This window comes from Crocodylus porosus, unplaced genomic scaffold, assembly GCF_001723895.1.
Source record: "Crocodylus porosus isolate Cpor-Errol unplaced genomic scaffold, CroPor_comp1, whole genome shotgun sequence".
Lineage (NCBI taxonomy): Eukaryota > Metazoa > Chordata > Crocodylia > Crocodylidae > Crocodylus > Crocodylus porosus.
Genome location: NW_017728886.1, coordinates 213,340,517 through 213,356,519, shown reverse-complemented (window position 1 = coordinate 213,356,519; position 16,003 = coordinate 213,340,517).

Genomic DNA, 16,003 nt, shown 5'->3' with positions numbered 1-16,003 from the left:
GTGCTGGCTCCTACCCTGGGGGTGTTTAAGAGGAGGTTAGATGAACATCTTGCTGGGGTCGTTTGACCCCCGTACTCTTTCCTGCCATGCAGGGGATCGGACTAGATGATCTACTCAGGTCCCTTCCGACCCTAGAAACTATGAAACTATTTTTTTAATTCTTCAACCTGCTGATTACTTGATTTCCAAACTTTAATTCTACAACTCCCTGGTCTTCGTACTTTTATTTTTATAAATACAATTTTTTCCATCAATATTGTTGTTCTGTACATTTCTTGTTTAGTATTTATCTTAACTGTATCTTAATACTTTCATGGGGATTGATATTTAGTTCTAGGTTTGTCAGCAGTGGACATGTAACCACTTTTTATTCTATCTGTATTTTTACAAGAGTTTTACTGAACTTACTGTGTTATAATAGAATCACTGGTTGTTCAGGACATCCCCGGAGGTCACACTTGGTCTTCTTCTACATTGCCTCCAAACACAGCTATCATCAGGTGCAGAGTTGCCTTTGTGTAATGCTTCTTCATTCAAGAGTATTTACAGCAACTGTAAAACAAGAAAGTCTTAGTTAGTTCATTGTTTGTGTGGTAAGATATTGGAAATACAGTCTGGGTTTTAGAAAACATCTAGTGAAGCACAACAGTTTCAGTTATTTTCACTCCTGTCCTGCAATTGATGATTTCTAGAAGGAAAGCACATAAATCAGGTGACATTTGCTAGAAATGCTTTATTCTTATCAGCTAGGAGTAAGAAAATTTGTGGCCTGATAGTGACAGAATATGGCTTTCCTGGGTTAAACTATACATTTACCTCTGCTACTGGTTTAGAAATACTTTAGAAATACACAAAGGATTTTTAAAAATAAGAGCACAGTGCCTCGGGGAGTACTGCTAGTTTAAATAACACATGAAAAGTATTTATGAGCCTTTTTTTATGAGGTGGTCAAAGCAAAGACCATCCAGCATGTAACATAAGACTGGCTAAAGAAGAAAGGTTTTCAAAACCACATTGGAGAGTTAAGCATGAATGGAATTTTATTTCAATCTCTATTGCTTATTTAAATTAATGATGTTTTCAGATGGGGCCTAAATGATAATGCAGATCAAGGTGAGTCCTGCCAGAAAGACAGAATGCTAGTTTATTATTCAAAGAATGTTACTGACTAATGTTGAAATAATCCTAAATAGATAATGGGCTTAGTGAAAGGAGTTTTTAAAACAGTGACTAAAGAACATTGCAAGTAAATTTTAAATTTACTTGAACTACATGGGTTCATACTTTTATGATGCTTTTGAACAGTACCATGTTCCTTCACTAAAGATCTCCTGATACGTGTGGGAGAAACTGTGCAAGATGATGCAATGAAGTGCGAACTAAATCCTACATTGCCCCATCCCATTTGGTGTCTGAGCATTCTCAGCGGGTGCCTTCCCTGTGGATCAGTTGCACATTGTAGAAGCAGTTGTGTTAAATGGTACATATGAAAGAAGCTCTGTACAGCAATGAAATTCAGCTACAATATCAGGAAGTACAAATCCTTGGGATTAAATTATTGGTGTTGATTTATATATATAAAATTCCCAAAGTATGGTAGGTGCCATGTAAGATGCAACGTCTGAGTACAATCAAAAAATATAAAAAACAGAGGAAGGTGGGGAAAGGGTAGCAACATAAAAGCCAAGTCAAAGATATGACTATTTTGTCTGAAGTTACTTTCATTTTATAAAACATATTTGTTTTTCATTGTCTACCCTCTTCTCTCTTCCCTTTGATTCATTCTTAGCCAACTACCACCTCCTCCTCCTCCTCCCCTTCTTAATATAACCTCTCTTAGCTTCTGATTTTTCAAAATGTCAGAAGCAGTCTGGTGGTTCTTATTAAGGTAGGAGCCCCTACCTGGAATTTCTGGAAATCCTGAGGTCTTCCTGTGCTACTATTTCACCATAGGCTTTCATTTAACCCTCATGCATTTACCCTGGTTCCAACTCTTCCCTTCCCTTCCCAAACTTTTCTCCTCATCTTCTATCCCATTGAAAAAGTAGGTTGATTATAGCATTCTGTCCTAGTTTATTGGACATAATTATATTCCATATAATTAAATTCCACCCCATTTACTAGCCAGATTTGTCAAGCTTGGGTGTATAAGTTTGGGCATCTCTACATACTTACCAACCTAAGTAAACAGCCTGACATTCAGAGGTGCTGCATACCCAAAGCTCCCAGTGACTTCTAAGACTAATGCTAATGCAAGTAGCAAACTAACTGCTAGTAGACTAATTTACTGCACAGTAAGTGCCTGCACATGTAGACAGTGATGCTTTACTGCGCAGTAAATTAGTCTACTGGGCAGTAAAGCATCTTGTGTGGATGTGTCCACTGAGAAATATCCTTCCCCTAGTAATACCCAAGGTAGGTTTATTTCTTACCTTCTTTTATCATATAGATTAATCATTGTCTAGAAAGGCCTTGTTCCTATGCCTCAGTTAGCAAACTACTAACTCTCTAGGTCTCCTGTAGGACATCTTCTCCATGCGTTTTCATTTTTACTTAGATTATCAAATATTCTGGGCCAAAATAACATCTTGATCTGCAGTATGCCATGCACATCTCTGGCACTTTAAAGGTCGTAATCATAATAATCCAGCTGTCTCTTAGTGTTTATTTGAATGTACCTGGTAAAACCCAAGAGAATAGCTGCACAAACTGATTTATTTCATTAAAAGACAGCTGATGTTTTATTTAACTCAATAATTAAATTTTTTACACGAAACACCTCAGGCTGCTTTTATAATATCTCAGTTTCAAGTGAATGCCCAAATCAACAGGTGTAGTAATTGTCCAAGAGAATCATTTTTAATATATGCAATAAAGTTTTAAGAAGATTCTAATGTGTTTCCTCAAGACGATATAACATGTTTCTATAGTGATCATGAGATAGATATTATATAAATTAGCCTTTTATCCCCAGATGTAAAAAATTGTACAAGACTCTCAGAAGATGTCATATATTTGGTTTCCTTTGTTAGGTCAGCTGGTAGCAGGAAAGGCTGTAAGATAACAGCATGCTGGGATGGCTGATTTCATTCTGGCTCAAAGAAGACTTGGGTCTAAGGAAAGGCAATTTCTTGCCCAAGTAAAAGATGGGGAATCAAGAGAACTGGATGCCATTTTTGCAATGGACATAAAATTTTAAAGGTTAGTTTTAATTATATGAAATGAGAGGGATTTCTTCTGTGTCCTTTTAAATATTTAATATAGCAGCGTTAATAGGACAGCTCCTCAGCTACAGCTGAAGATGTGGAGCACAAGTCAAGAGGTAGTTTGCAAAGTTGTCATAAAACTTGCATGTGTGCTTTCCTGATCTGCTGCTGGTCTGCACATGCTGCCTTCATTGTGCAGAGTAGCCCGAGGGGTGATCTAATTTTATGCAGGTCTTCAGCATGTGCACTCTCTCTCCCTTACATATTTCTGTTAATAATAGCATTGCCTTCTTTTGTCAGCCAGACTTACAGCTTTAATATCATCTTTGATTTGTCTTTCCCTTTCCCTCACAACCACACATACTCAGGTTCTCACTGAATTTTATCACCAGACTCTATCCTTGCTTTCTCAGCTGTCTCTCTAGTTTGTTTTAAAGGCTTCAGAAAAGATCATCTTTTCTGACCATTGTGGCTACTACTCCCTGCTTTGCATCCTTTCTCTGGGCCTGACTGACAACACAATGAAGTCAGTAGAAGACTTTCTAATGACTTCAGTGGGATTTCGATTACAATTCCAGCTCCTTTTCACATCATATAGATTATTTTGATTCTTTGAATAATATTGTCCCTGCTAAATCTCTGCTCCCACTTTACATTCTTCTTCTTGCTCCTTTGTCTCCACCAATTCTTAGCTTTGTGCCTTCTTCCAGGCTGCCTCCTTCTACCTGAAACACCTTTCCATGTTTCTCTGGGCACCTCTAGGTATTCAGGTAAAGGCATGATAGGATCTAACGTGAGATCCATACAATTGCGCGCATGGCAGGAAGTGTGATTGTGGGATCCAGCATCAGATCCTATTATGCCTTATTACCAACGTAAGGGGAGCTGAGGATCTCAATCCTAGGCTCCCACTGTGCAGATGAGACTAGTCAAATGACAAGAATACCATCCATGGCAGCACCCCACAGGCTGCCATGCATTGGAGTCCTATCAGCTGATGGGACTCCCAGCAGCAACACCCTGTGGAATGGTGTTGTGGCCAAGAGTCCTCTCCACTGTGAGAAGTTAATATACATTTTCCAGCTCTAACTTTATAGCTGAATAGACCTTTTACGACATAAATAACTTGCGTGTGTAGCCAGTCTAAATTAATTATGCAGTTAACCCAGTAACTGTGTGATGCATGTAACATGTAGACACATGACTTTCCTCTTCTTTTTCACTTCTTTCCCTGAAAGTCTCATCACTGATCAAATCTTCTTGCTTTGCATCTGATCTCCTAACTTGTTCTGTAAATATCTAAATAAGTCTGAGTCACTGCTACAGAACAGAGAACTTGGGCCTTGAGCTGGTGTTAGCTGTCATTAGTTACATAAGTATAAACCAGCAGAGGCCTGACATTTTCTTTTATGTATTTCTACAGTGCTAGAAGCAGTATCTTTTATTAGCCCAAGAGTTTTGTCTGCTTCTGCTTTTTAGACCAACATGGCTACAAGCCGCATCTATAATGCTATGCATTATAGTATAGATGACACATTCAGTGGTAATATCAGCAGTCTTAATCACAGTATTGTAGGAATATGAAATGTTATAAAATTACCACAGTAATGTTTACACTAGTTGATACAAATGGTGCCATCAGGCTGATTACACCCAAAGAGCTCTTTATGCTGTTGTTTTCCAAAGCACTCTGTTGCACTTCCAAGCTACAGTCAATTGACCTTACAGGCTATATTCTCAGAGTGCCTGTTGAAAACACAGTTTGGAACTTGCATATGCAAAACCAAGAATACTCAGATCTGGTTATATATTTAGATTAATGGAAATTTCTCCTGTAAATGGAAATAATTCTGTTCTCATACACACTTTTTCATATTTAAGATGTATGGCTTAAAAACAGAACCCAAGATGTTTTCCATCCATTCATAATTCTTTATGTCCAGATTGGTTAAACTGTGAGCACTCCAGAACCATTCCTCTGTTTTAGTTCTCCCACTTAAACAAGCAGTATAATTGCAGTTGATGGCAAGGGGCTTGAAGAAAGCAATATTTTTTTCTGCTCTACAGGGCCACCAATGAAAAGCGTGGCCTGGGTGTTTTGTTTCCCATTGCATGTGGAAATACAGACTCAGGTTTAAGACTCATGACTTCTATTTAACCAGCCTGTAGTTTCAATGTAACAGTTCAGCCCTACACCTCACAAATCTCACTTTCTCTGTTTCCCTTCTCTAAACTAAAACTCTCTCTTTTTTTTTCCCTTTTGCTAACTGCCACAATATCACTTATTCTGGTTGATACTCAGCCAGCTTTGTACTTTGCTGGTATCTGCTTTTACTTTTTTTAACCCAGAGGGGTATATTGCCTACCCTAAACTCCACGTAGATTCAGCATAAACCTTCACACCCTGCTCTTTGTTTTAATATTTGACACCCTAACCCTGGCTTCTTCCCTGCTGATTTCTTAAAGCATTGTGATAGTTGATTTTGATCTTACTGTGAATCTGACCAAATAACATTGGCATTTAACAAAAACCCTTTTAGAAACAAAGCCTCTGAAGTCTAAATGTAATCATGCTCATTCTGTGAGCTGCAGTCATTTGTCCTTGGCTCATTTTTCCCAGAAATGACTGGCACAAGCATCTTTTTTTTGTAAGGGTAGTTGGCTCTGCTCTCACTTGGCTGGTCTTGGGCGATGATTTCAGTTACAGTTCTCTCTGCCAAGCCCCATACTCCCCTGTGACCTCGTTTGGATTTTAAATTTCCAGCTAGACCACCTGCCTGGTGTTAATTAGTTATGGTTTCCTTTTTATATGCAAAATTGTTTTAACTTCATGAGCTGGCACAGATCTGTTTGGGCTTCCCTCATAATTCTACTGTACAAGCAGCGCGCCCTGCCTGGACATGTCATCTGCACTATAAAAACAGCTAGTTTAGATCAAATATGACAAATTATTCAGAGGGATAGGTTGGGAAAAAGAGAAGGAGCAATTAAAATTCATGTGCCACCTCTAGACTATAAGACTTGGAGAAAATCTGCGTATGTCACTATGTAGCTAGATTTTTTTTTAATTCAGTAGGGAACAAGAGGAAAGACATCTTTAATAAATGCTAAAAGTTCATAAGTCCAGTTATATTTAGTCAAGCAGAACAGCTCTGGGAGTGTTCTTGTTTTATACCCAAAGTATTTGCTGTTCCTTTGTTACTATATCAAGCATGGCTGGTTATCCTGTGACTCTACTAGGTATTCAAATAGAACAGTAATTCCTAGTAAACTTCATGCATGCATCCTACCTGGCTTGTCTCTGTTATGTTCAAGGGCATGTCAGAACTCAGTAAGACCCTGTTGTGTATCCCTAAAAAAACTCTGCCAGCTGAACACTCACCAGAAGGCCATGTCTGGGGCCCACTGCATTGAGCTTCCCTTGGTAAGAGTAGGCTTCAGCACTTCCCTTTCTTGACTTTCCCCACATGCTTCCTACATGTATTTTGTTATTCTTTCACACAAATGGGACCTTGCAGCCCACCCATTGTAAGTCTCTAGGACCAGTCCTGACTTCCCACGCTCCTCCCCGGTAGCTTAAGCAAACTCTACCCCCTTTCCCAGAGTTTTGTCTTTGTAGGCACTCTGAGTTATGGTTCACCTCTTCAGAGGTACACAGTGGTTGAAATAATGACTCAGATGTCATAAGGACTGCAAAATCCAGTTACTGATTAATTTAGATAATACAAGAAATATATAAATGTAGGCAAAGCAATAAAAATACCTGAACACATTTCCATGCCTACAGTTTCCTCAACACTCTTTAGTATTGTTGGGCTTAACTCAGGCCATATATAGGCAGTCAGTTTCCATTGGGAACATCTCCATTCTCCCAGTAGAAACCAAATGTAGACAAATGTTCAAGTTCTTTCCCTGAGGCCAAAAAAACCCAACAAACCCAGTTCTGGGAGAGAAATAAACTGACTCCAACACTGTAGAAGTCAGCCTGGAAGAGTTTCTCTAAGGGGGGAATGGACATTTGTCCACTTTCCCCAGCTTAACTCTTCCCAAAAACCGGAGTTGAGAGAGGCTCCTGTGCCTTCCCAAGACCCAGGTCAACCTGATTTGGTGAAGGCATAGGGGGCTGCTCTTCTCCTCAGCCTCCTCCCTCCTTAGGCTAGGAGGGCAGAGAGTAGAGGTAGAGCAGCCACCACGTCCTGCCTCTTCCTCAAACCAGACAGAGGTTTTGCCAGCTGTCTCTCTTCTCCCCATTCTTGGGGAAAGTGAGGAGAGCAGGGGGGAGATGGCAGCTGCAGGTTGCCGTACATTCCCTCTCCTGGAAAGATTTCTGCCTTCCAACAGTAGAAATGAATGGTCTCAACAGTCCTCCAAGGACAGTCTTTTCCTTTTTCTTCCTGTGTAACACTTCTGTCTCCAGTACATGAAATCTCTGCTTTCTCTCTTGCTCTCTCAGATACTTGGTGAAGAGATCCTTTCTTTTATAATCTTGGTCCAACTTTGCCACAGAATCAAAGATCCAACCCAGTTACCCAGTTAGTTACGTGCCTTTTGAAATTCATGCTTTAAAAGATCTAGATTTTGTGAGTGCCACATAAGAACATAGGATTTCAAGGGACCTCCTGGGCCACTGAATTCAATCCCATGCATTCACAGGTAACCCTTTGTCCAGAAGGAGCCATGGGACCATCTCCTCTGGCTTCTCTAACACACAAAAGCCATAGGTGCAAAACATCTGATTAAAATTAAAACCACCATGTAGATCACCACCTATGCCACTGCAACAGCAGTGAGTTTGTTAGGTTAAATATTTCAAATGATCCCAGGAAGTGGACCATACCCACACCCCAGAAGAAGGCAAAATGCAAAGCTGAAAAAACAATCTTTTTATCTTCTCTCATAAGGTGGGTTCTCTATTCCTTTAATTAGCTGTTCTGGTTTAGATTAATCTTCTTTGACGATGAAGTGACCTGAACTGTATACAATATTCTAAGCGGGGTCTTGTTAATGACTTGCATAGTAGTAATAATATTTCCCTGTCTCTCCTAAAAACATCCCACCTTAGACACCCTAAAATTGCATTGACCTTTGTCTCAAAGAAACATCACATTGGTGGCTCATGCTCATCCTGTGCTTGAACAATATATCCAGGTGTGTCTCCTCCTCAGTTACCTCCAAACTATGAGTTCACATCTTGTAGCAGAAATTCTTGGACTTATTTCCTAAGCTCATGGCTTTGCACTCTGTATTATTAAATGCCATATGATTTCCATTTCTCCATGCCTCAAGATTATCTATGAGTCTGGATAGACAACATATTAACACCAATGTGATTTGACCTTTACACTGGTTTAAAAAAGAGTGGACAGATGATATAACCCCCTATACTTGGGCAACTTCACTCAACCAGGTTGATAATTAACCCTGAAAGAATCATAGCTAAAACTATATTAGAGTAAGTTACTTCAGTATAATTGCCTGTTGTCCACAACTTAACCCAAGGCAGTCCAAGGCAAAAGGTTATTACTTTCTCTCCAGCCACATGGTGGTGAAATGTTGTAATAGCACATACTACATGCAGCTACCCTGGGAAAGCTGATTGTTTTCCATTCAAGATCCAACTTTGTGACATCCACATCTTCATATTTGGTTCTTATACCAAAGTTGCTAATGAAACCATTAAATAGAATCATAGAAAATTAGGGTTAGAAAGGACCTCAGGAGAGCATCTAGTCCAACCCCTTGCTCAATGCAGGACCATCCCTAACTAGATCATCCCAGCCAAGGCTTTATCTACCTGGGCCTTAACCTCCAAGGATGGAGATGCCACAACCTCTCTGGGTAACCTCTTCCAGTGTTTTACTACCCTCCTAGTGAGTTTTTCCTAATATCTAACCTAACCTTCCCTTGCTGCAACTTTAGACCATTGCTCCTTGTTCTGTCATCTGCCACCACTGAGAACAGTCTGGCTCTATCCTCTTTGGAATGTCCCTTCAGGTAGCTGATTGATGGAATATTGCTAGTAAGATTCTCCAAACAGACAACTCCCCTTTCCCATTGTAATCAAATTGATTGTAATCATTGTAATCTTTCCTAGCCAGTACCAACCTCATAATTACAGCATTAAACCTCATCTTCCCATTGTATCTGATAAGTTTTCAGCATCAAATTTAGCTCATAAATTTCCAGTATCAAATGCTTTCCTTAAATCTAGACAGATTAGTTTCCCTGTATTGCTCTATGTGATATCTCAATTATTCTGTCAGTCTTGATTGGTCTGATATGATCTTTGTTGGATAAAATCATGTTGCATCTTGTTCCATATTATTTTTACTTCCATATCCTTAATTATTCTTTCCTTCAAGGTTCTAAGATCTTGCACAGTATTGAAGTTAAAGTAATAAGTCTATAATTACCTGAATCTCTCTTATTTCCCTTTTTGGAACAGAAGCTCTACATTTGCTATTCTCTTATAAAGGACACTGTTCTAGAATTGGAAGATTAAGTGAAAAGTTGTATTACATGAGTTAGTATTTCATGATTTAAATTCTTCCAGTGTTTTAAAATAAAGATTATCAGGGTCCCCAGTTTCACCACAGCAACCAGTCTAAGTTTTGCTTCCACCTCAATTGTGCTAATGTCCATTGCTGTAAGCTTGTTCCATATCCTACCTCATACATCTTTCTCCTCATGTGGCCCCTTCCAGCCCTATTTGTCTGTGACCACTCCATCTGAGATGCTTTTCCACAGCTATATCTTCTATAACAACCATGCTATTTATTTAAATTAATCCTAAAAGACCACTGGCTCTTGTTGGCTCAGTGATCATTTGCTAGAGAAATCCATTAGCTGCCCTAGTCAAGAATATCTCTGCCTCACCACTATTGGTAGTACTTGTTATCCAGTTTGTCTAGGAAGTTAGTCTCCCATAATCATGCAGTTTCCATGATTAATTTCTCCCATGATTGCATAAAGAATTCTACCTGTATCAAACCTGAAAATTTGGTCTACAGTAAATCTCCAGCACAGTGTCTGTGGGACAATCTTCCTCCCCAGGGTGGTTAGACAGATTTTGCTTCCTCTATGGCAGGACTGTCCAACTTGAGTGGCTGGAGCGACATGTGGTGCTTAGATACACCCCCCAGGCTTCATGCTATGTGGGCTGCACACTGGGGGGGCAGCCCTCCAGGAACTCCTCACTATATAAGCTCTAGTGGTGGCAACAGTCTGTGGTTCTCTGCCCCCACCAATGACAAATGGCTCCCTCACCCCTCATACATGGATGATGGTAGTGGTACATGGTTCCCTCTTGCACAAGTCATACAGGTGGTGTATGCAACCCTCAGGCCCATTTTGCCACCTGTATGTTGTTTCATGCTCCAAACGACAAGTACTATTCTTTTATTGTATCTCATGGACTTTTTGGACAAGGGGTATTTCTTTGTCTGAGTGTGCTCCAGTTGAATGGAAAATGATTGGAGCTGAATAACCCTCATTGTTAGACTTCTGAAGGTATGCTTATAGAGCACAACACAAAGCCATCCCAATGCACACCATTGCCAGGCTGAGATGTACGGTATCTGCTCCTCAACCGTGCGTTAACGTAGCACTGCCTCTAACTTGCTTAAGTATCTTACTACATCAGAGCCTCCACGACCACTTTAAAACTTTGAATGGCAGTAACGCAGTGCCCTCAAAAGCCATATCCAGACTGGTTCTGTACTCTTGCTTAGACTGAACATTCCCCTCAGATAACTACAACTGTGTGCAGTGCCAGTAGAAAACAGAGAGAGACACAACCAGCAAAAGACATTATTCTTTGGGTATTTTAAAAACAAACAAACAAACCTGCATATGGTTCTCTATTTCACTCTGGAATCTTGGCCAAATCAAAATGAAATTTCTACACAACACTGCTAACCTAAGGGCTGTATTGATGCCAAATTCAAGTTTTCATCCTCCCCCTCCTCCCTCCCCAAAAAAAGAGATGATACAGTTGTTCCAAAGAAGGTATCTATTTTTTTTTAAATAAAGGCAGAAATTTTGGAATAGAATAGAACAGACCCACACCTCTTTTGTAAGAGATGCATCCAGTATGAAAAATGAAAATTTCAAACAATTTTAAAAGGTCTTTACTATGAAAATACATAGGCAAGATTAAGCCAACCTTTATATTTTTACCATTATTATTTTTACTGTGGTAGAAACTATGGTAGTACAGATATAAAACAACACATAACTCTATCAGCCTCAAAGAGTTTACAATTTTGGATAACCCTTTAACAGTGCTCAGAGTGAACAGATTCTGTTCTACACCTCTACAAGTCAATATAATGGGAAAGTGTACCTCTGAGCAGAATATGGCACACTATTTTCTAACACTCTTCTCATGAAGATACAGTATGCACTTTTCTTTCTATGCCTGTCAAGTTCTCACAAAGTGGCTCATACTAAAATGTAACACTCCCTTTCTTTCTCAATCAACACTTATTTTCAAGCAGAGTAAAGAATGCTGCTTGATTCACTGATGCGATTCTGTTACCTGCTGGCATGGGACTCTTTCTTGAATGTCCACCCTTACAGCTTAGAACCACTTCAAGCAACTGGATCAATTCATATATAGCAGTGACAACCTTCCTCTTCAGTGTATACTGGGGAAAAACAAACAAACTGAGAATTACTGGTACTGTAGCATATTTATGTGGGATATGGAAAAAGAATAAGTGGGAAAGGCACTGAAATGGGGGAACAGAGTAGCAGAGTCCCTGATCTCTATTGACAACTTGCTGTGGTATGAACAGGACATGCCTAATGAAGCTGACTCATGAAGCAATTTTATGGCTGGCACTATAATGACAAGCAGGGAACTGCTCCTAACCCCTCAGACTTCCAGCTTTTGGTCGTATTTCCAGATAAGAGATCAAAATAATAACAAAAGGTTATTTAAGCTGTCAAAAACCTTGTTGTTTAAAATGAAATTACATATTTTAAAAGAATCAGGCCTTGTTAAGTGAAAATATTTTTAGTTTCTGTTAAATCAGGATAGAAATATTGGTCTCTGAATAATATTTGCTTGGAGAACTTTCTCAAATGTATAGAGCTATCAGTTCAAAAACAGCTCCAAACTTTCAATTCAGCACAAAAAAAAATACCTCCCCCCCCCCCGAAATGTTGCTCATTTCTATTTTTATCTTGAAGCAATTTAAAACCCCAATAAGAGCTGGCCTGAAAAAGGATTTTCTACTTTGCAAGAAAATTCAAGATATTAACAGTTCATTAAATCTACATCAGAACATAACAACACTGCAGATTTTCCAGGGAAACAAAACAGCCTGCTTACTTCTCCATAGGCCAGCCCCACTCTGTGAAGCATGAAAGCCAGATACTCCATAAGTCAGGCAGCTGGCAATTCAAATGGGCAGCTACAGGCATGGACAACCAACTGATCAGACAGGAAGTTGTCCATCTGATAGTCTACCTACCTGCCTAGCTGCCATTGAAAGCTTTCATGGAATTTGATCATTCCTCCAGAATATTTCTAATCTGTCAAATTAGAACTGGCTGGCAGGAAACTCTTCTGTCACACAAACAAAAAAAAATCAACTTGCTTTAGTTCCAGTCCTTTGGTAGGCTCCATCTGCAAGTAGACTGCTATCTACTGTGCGTCTTTCCACAGCTGGGCCCTTCGTGTTTTACCTTATAAATAATGTCTCATGCTCCTAAACCAATTCTATAGAAATTCTTTACAAACTCAGTCTGACATTTTCACACTTGGGGGCCTCAATTCATGTTTAAAAACCTGAAAGCAGTGGCCTCATTTTTCAGCTATGCTGAGCACTGCAACTGCCTACAGAAGTCTTTTTTAAATCACCAGTAGATGTTATGGTAGTTGTGTTTAGTTGCCTGAATATGGACTTCAGGAAAGCAATTGCTCCCATATACTTTTTTCAGTGTCCTCTAGCCTTCAAGGCATTTCTGATAAAGGCCTTGTCAGAAGGGCTTTCTCTATGCAACGTTCATGTCAGCGTAGACAATGTTTGGCTGCATACCAAGTTATTGTAAATGCAGTTACATTGTTTTTCCAATTAAGATCAAATAAGTTGGCTTTGAAATTCAGCAACTGCAGAAATGGAAATGAGTCTGGCTGAACCTGAGCTCTGTTTCAGGAATGAAAAGTGGGATCAGATGCCATTTTGAAATGCAACAGTTCCTGAAAAGTTGCTGAAATGCTATCTGTTTCAGAAGCACGTCTGTGGGAAGCAAGTGAGAAGGGAGGGAGCTTTCTCTTTGCCTGAGATTGTGACCAGACCGTGAAATTTCAAATAGGCAAAAAGCACAGAAAGAAAAAGGAAAATGGAATCTTTCTCGAGCAGGATAAAACCTCCCACAGCAATTGTAAACAATGTAAATCTTTCCTAATTGCCAATGCATTCTTGATCAACTGATCTGATACTACAGTAGAGGATATGAAAATCTCTAAAGCTCAGTCCCTTTATTAAGAAATAAGCTGAGATAGTTTTTGCACTTGGCATAAAATACTACAGTTTCACATACAGGCAATTTTACACTGCAGTTAAACAATCTGCACAAGCTGCAGCTATATGAGCTAGCAAGTTCCTCTAGCAACGTAACTGTGCTGGCCTGGAGCTTAGCATAGGTGACTTACCTGAGTATTAGTCAAACTTCTCAAGGGGTTTTTGCAGTGTTCGCTGTCTGTGCTGCTTGCAGCTACTTTGCTATCTGGACCCAAACTAAACAGTTTAATTCTGTCTTGGCTAAGTCTATGTGAGTTACAGTCACTGTAGTGTAGAAATAAGTACAGGACAGGTCTACACATGCATTAATGCACTTTAATTAATGCACATTAAAACTAGTACCTCCATTGCGAGGTACCAGGAAAATGTGTATTAGCCTGTCTTAATGTGGATAATTAAAGAGCACAGCTTTTTTTAGTGACATTTTAATGCATATTAAAATAGACTAATGTGCATTAAAGCACACATGTAGATGTGCCCAATGTTGGGTTAAATAATAGGTGGCTCAGTCCTGCAGTAGTGGCTTCCTGCACCTTAATGTTTTGGGCTTCATCCTAGGCCTGGTGCTGAAGTTGACTCTATGGCTCAGTACAATCATTTTAAAAAGTCTGAGCTGGAATTGATTTTAAGTTACAGTTTTCTGTAAGCAAGATAGTTTAGATCAGCAGCAAACAGAACACACATCCACCCTTTGATGGAAGGGGTAAATCTTACACCCAGTTCCACTATTTTTAAATCAGTCTATGTGTGCAGAATTTCTGTTCTGTTACTGGTATAGACTGGTTTCTGACCACTTATACCGGTAAGTGGATAATGTCTGTACCTGGGCTTTGTGTCATCTCTTTCTAAGAAAATGGAGTAGGTGTATCATTCTCAGTGTACTTGCTCACCTTTAGCTACATACTGCATTCATCTACATAAGATATTTACTGTGGAGTAAACTAATTAGCTCCACAGTAAAATGTCTCTGTCTACATGTGCAGAACTATTAGGCTAGAATAAACTAATTTAACTCTGCTGTAGGTTAGTACTGCCCAGCACAAGTACTATCCTACAGTGGAGTTATTTACTCTGCTGCAATGCACATTTAGACTGAAGGGGCTGGCTGGGGCACAAGGGTATTTCAGTGCAGGGGCTGCCTGCCAGCTAGCATCACCCTCATGCCCCAGCCAGCTCCTCTGCACCATATTGAGCTGGGTGGGAGCAGCCCAAGGCTGGTAGGCTGACCCGTGAGGCCCTCTGCCAGCCTCAGTTCAATATGCTGCAGTTCCTGGCATACATGTAAACATTGTGCCTGGGAGCAATAAACTCCAGTGTGAACTGCACTGGAGTTTATTCAGTCAAATTTTAATTTCATGTGTAGACGTGCCCACTGTGAGTTAGCAGACAAGAGAGGTAGAAACAAATTTGCAAGAGTAAAATAGCTAATAATAAATTATTCTTTTAAAGTGAAAACTGAGGAACCAGCCAAGAAAAGTCATTATGTTGTACAATCCATCATTACAAAGTTAAAAAAAAAAAAAAAACAGGGTCAAAGATTTTTAGCTGCATGATCCTTCCAGCCATTCATCCTGAGGTAAGCTTCTAGAAGTGCTTTTATGTGATCTTTATGAAAGGTGGGGGTTTTTTGGTTTTGGGGTTGTTTTTTTTTACTATAACAAATATTTAGTTCTGGCTAAGAAAGAAACACTATGCAGGCTCAGCCCCAACCTTACAATAGCTTTTATTATCCAATCAATTTTTCATGGTCAAGATGCTACAAATAATATACAGATGAGTTGTATGTACCTCCCAGACATTAGAATCCCTATTGGTTTAAGAACTGCAAGCTCTGTGTGCTTTCTCATCCCTTGGAAGAACTACAGTGATATGCAAATGACATATGTCATCACCAATTCCTAGGAATGATAAAGAAAATATACAAAAAGCTTAATGAACGGAAGAAGAAAGGAAAGTGGTAACTGACATTTCTAGCTAGGGAATATGACAATCAACAGCAGGGCTACCAGCCAAATCCTCTTATAGGCCTGAAAATGCTAAAAGCTTCACTTCAATGTAAACAAATGCCATGTTCTGAAGAGAGGAGTCTTAGGGGACAGATCTGTTAACCATCAGTGGACATGTTTCATCTCACCGCTCATTTCAAGCAAGTTAAAGAGAGCTTTGTGTACCTGCTTACAGACGGGAGCTGGGAATCTGTGGCACAGGAAACCATTGCCTTCCCCTCGGGCCTAAACCAGATAATAACGATGTTTCCTATATATA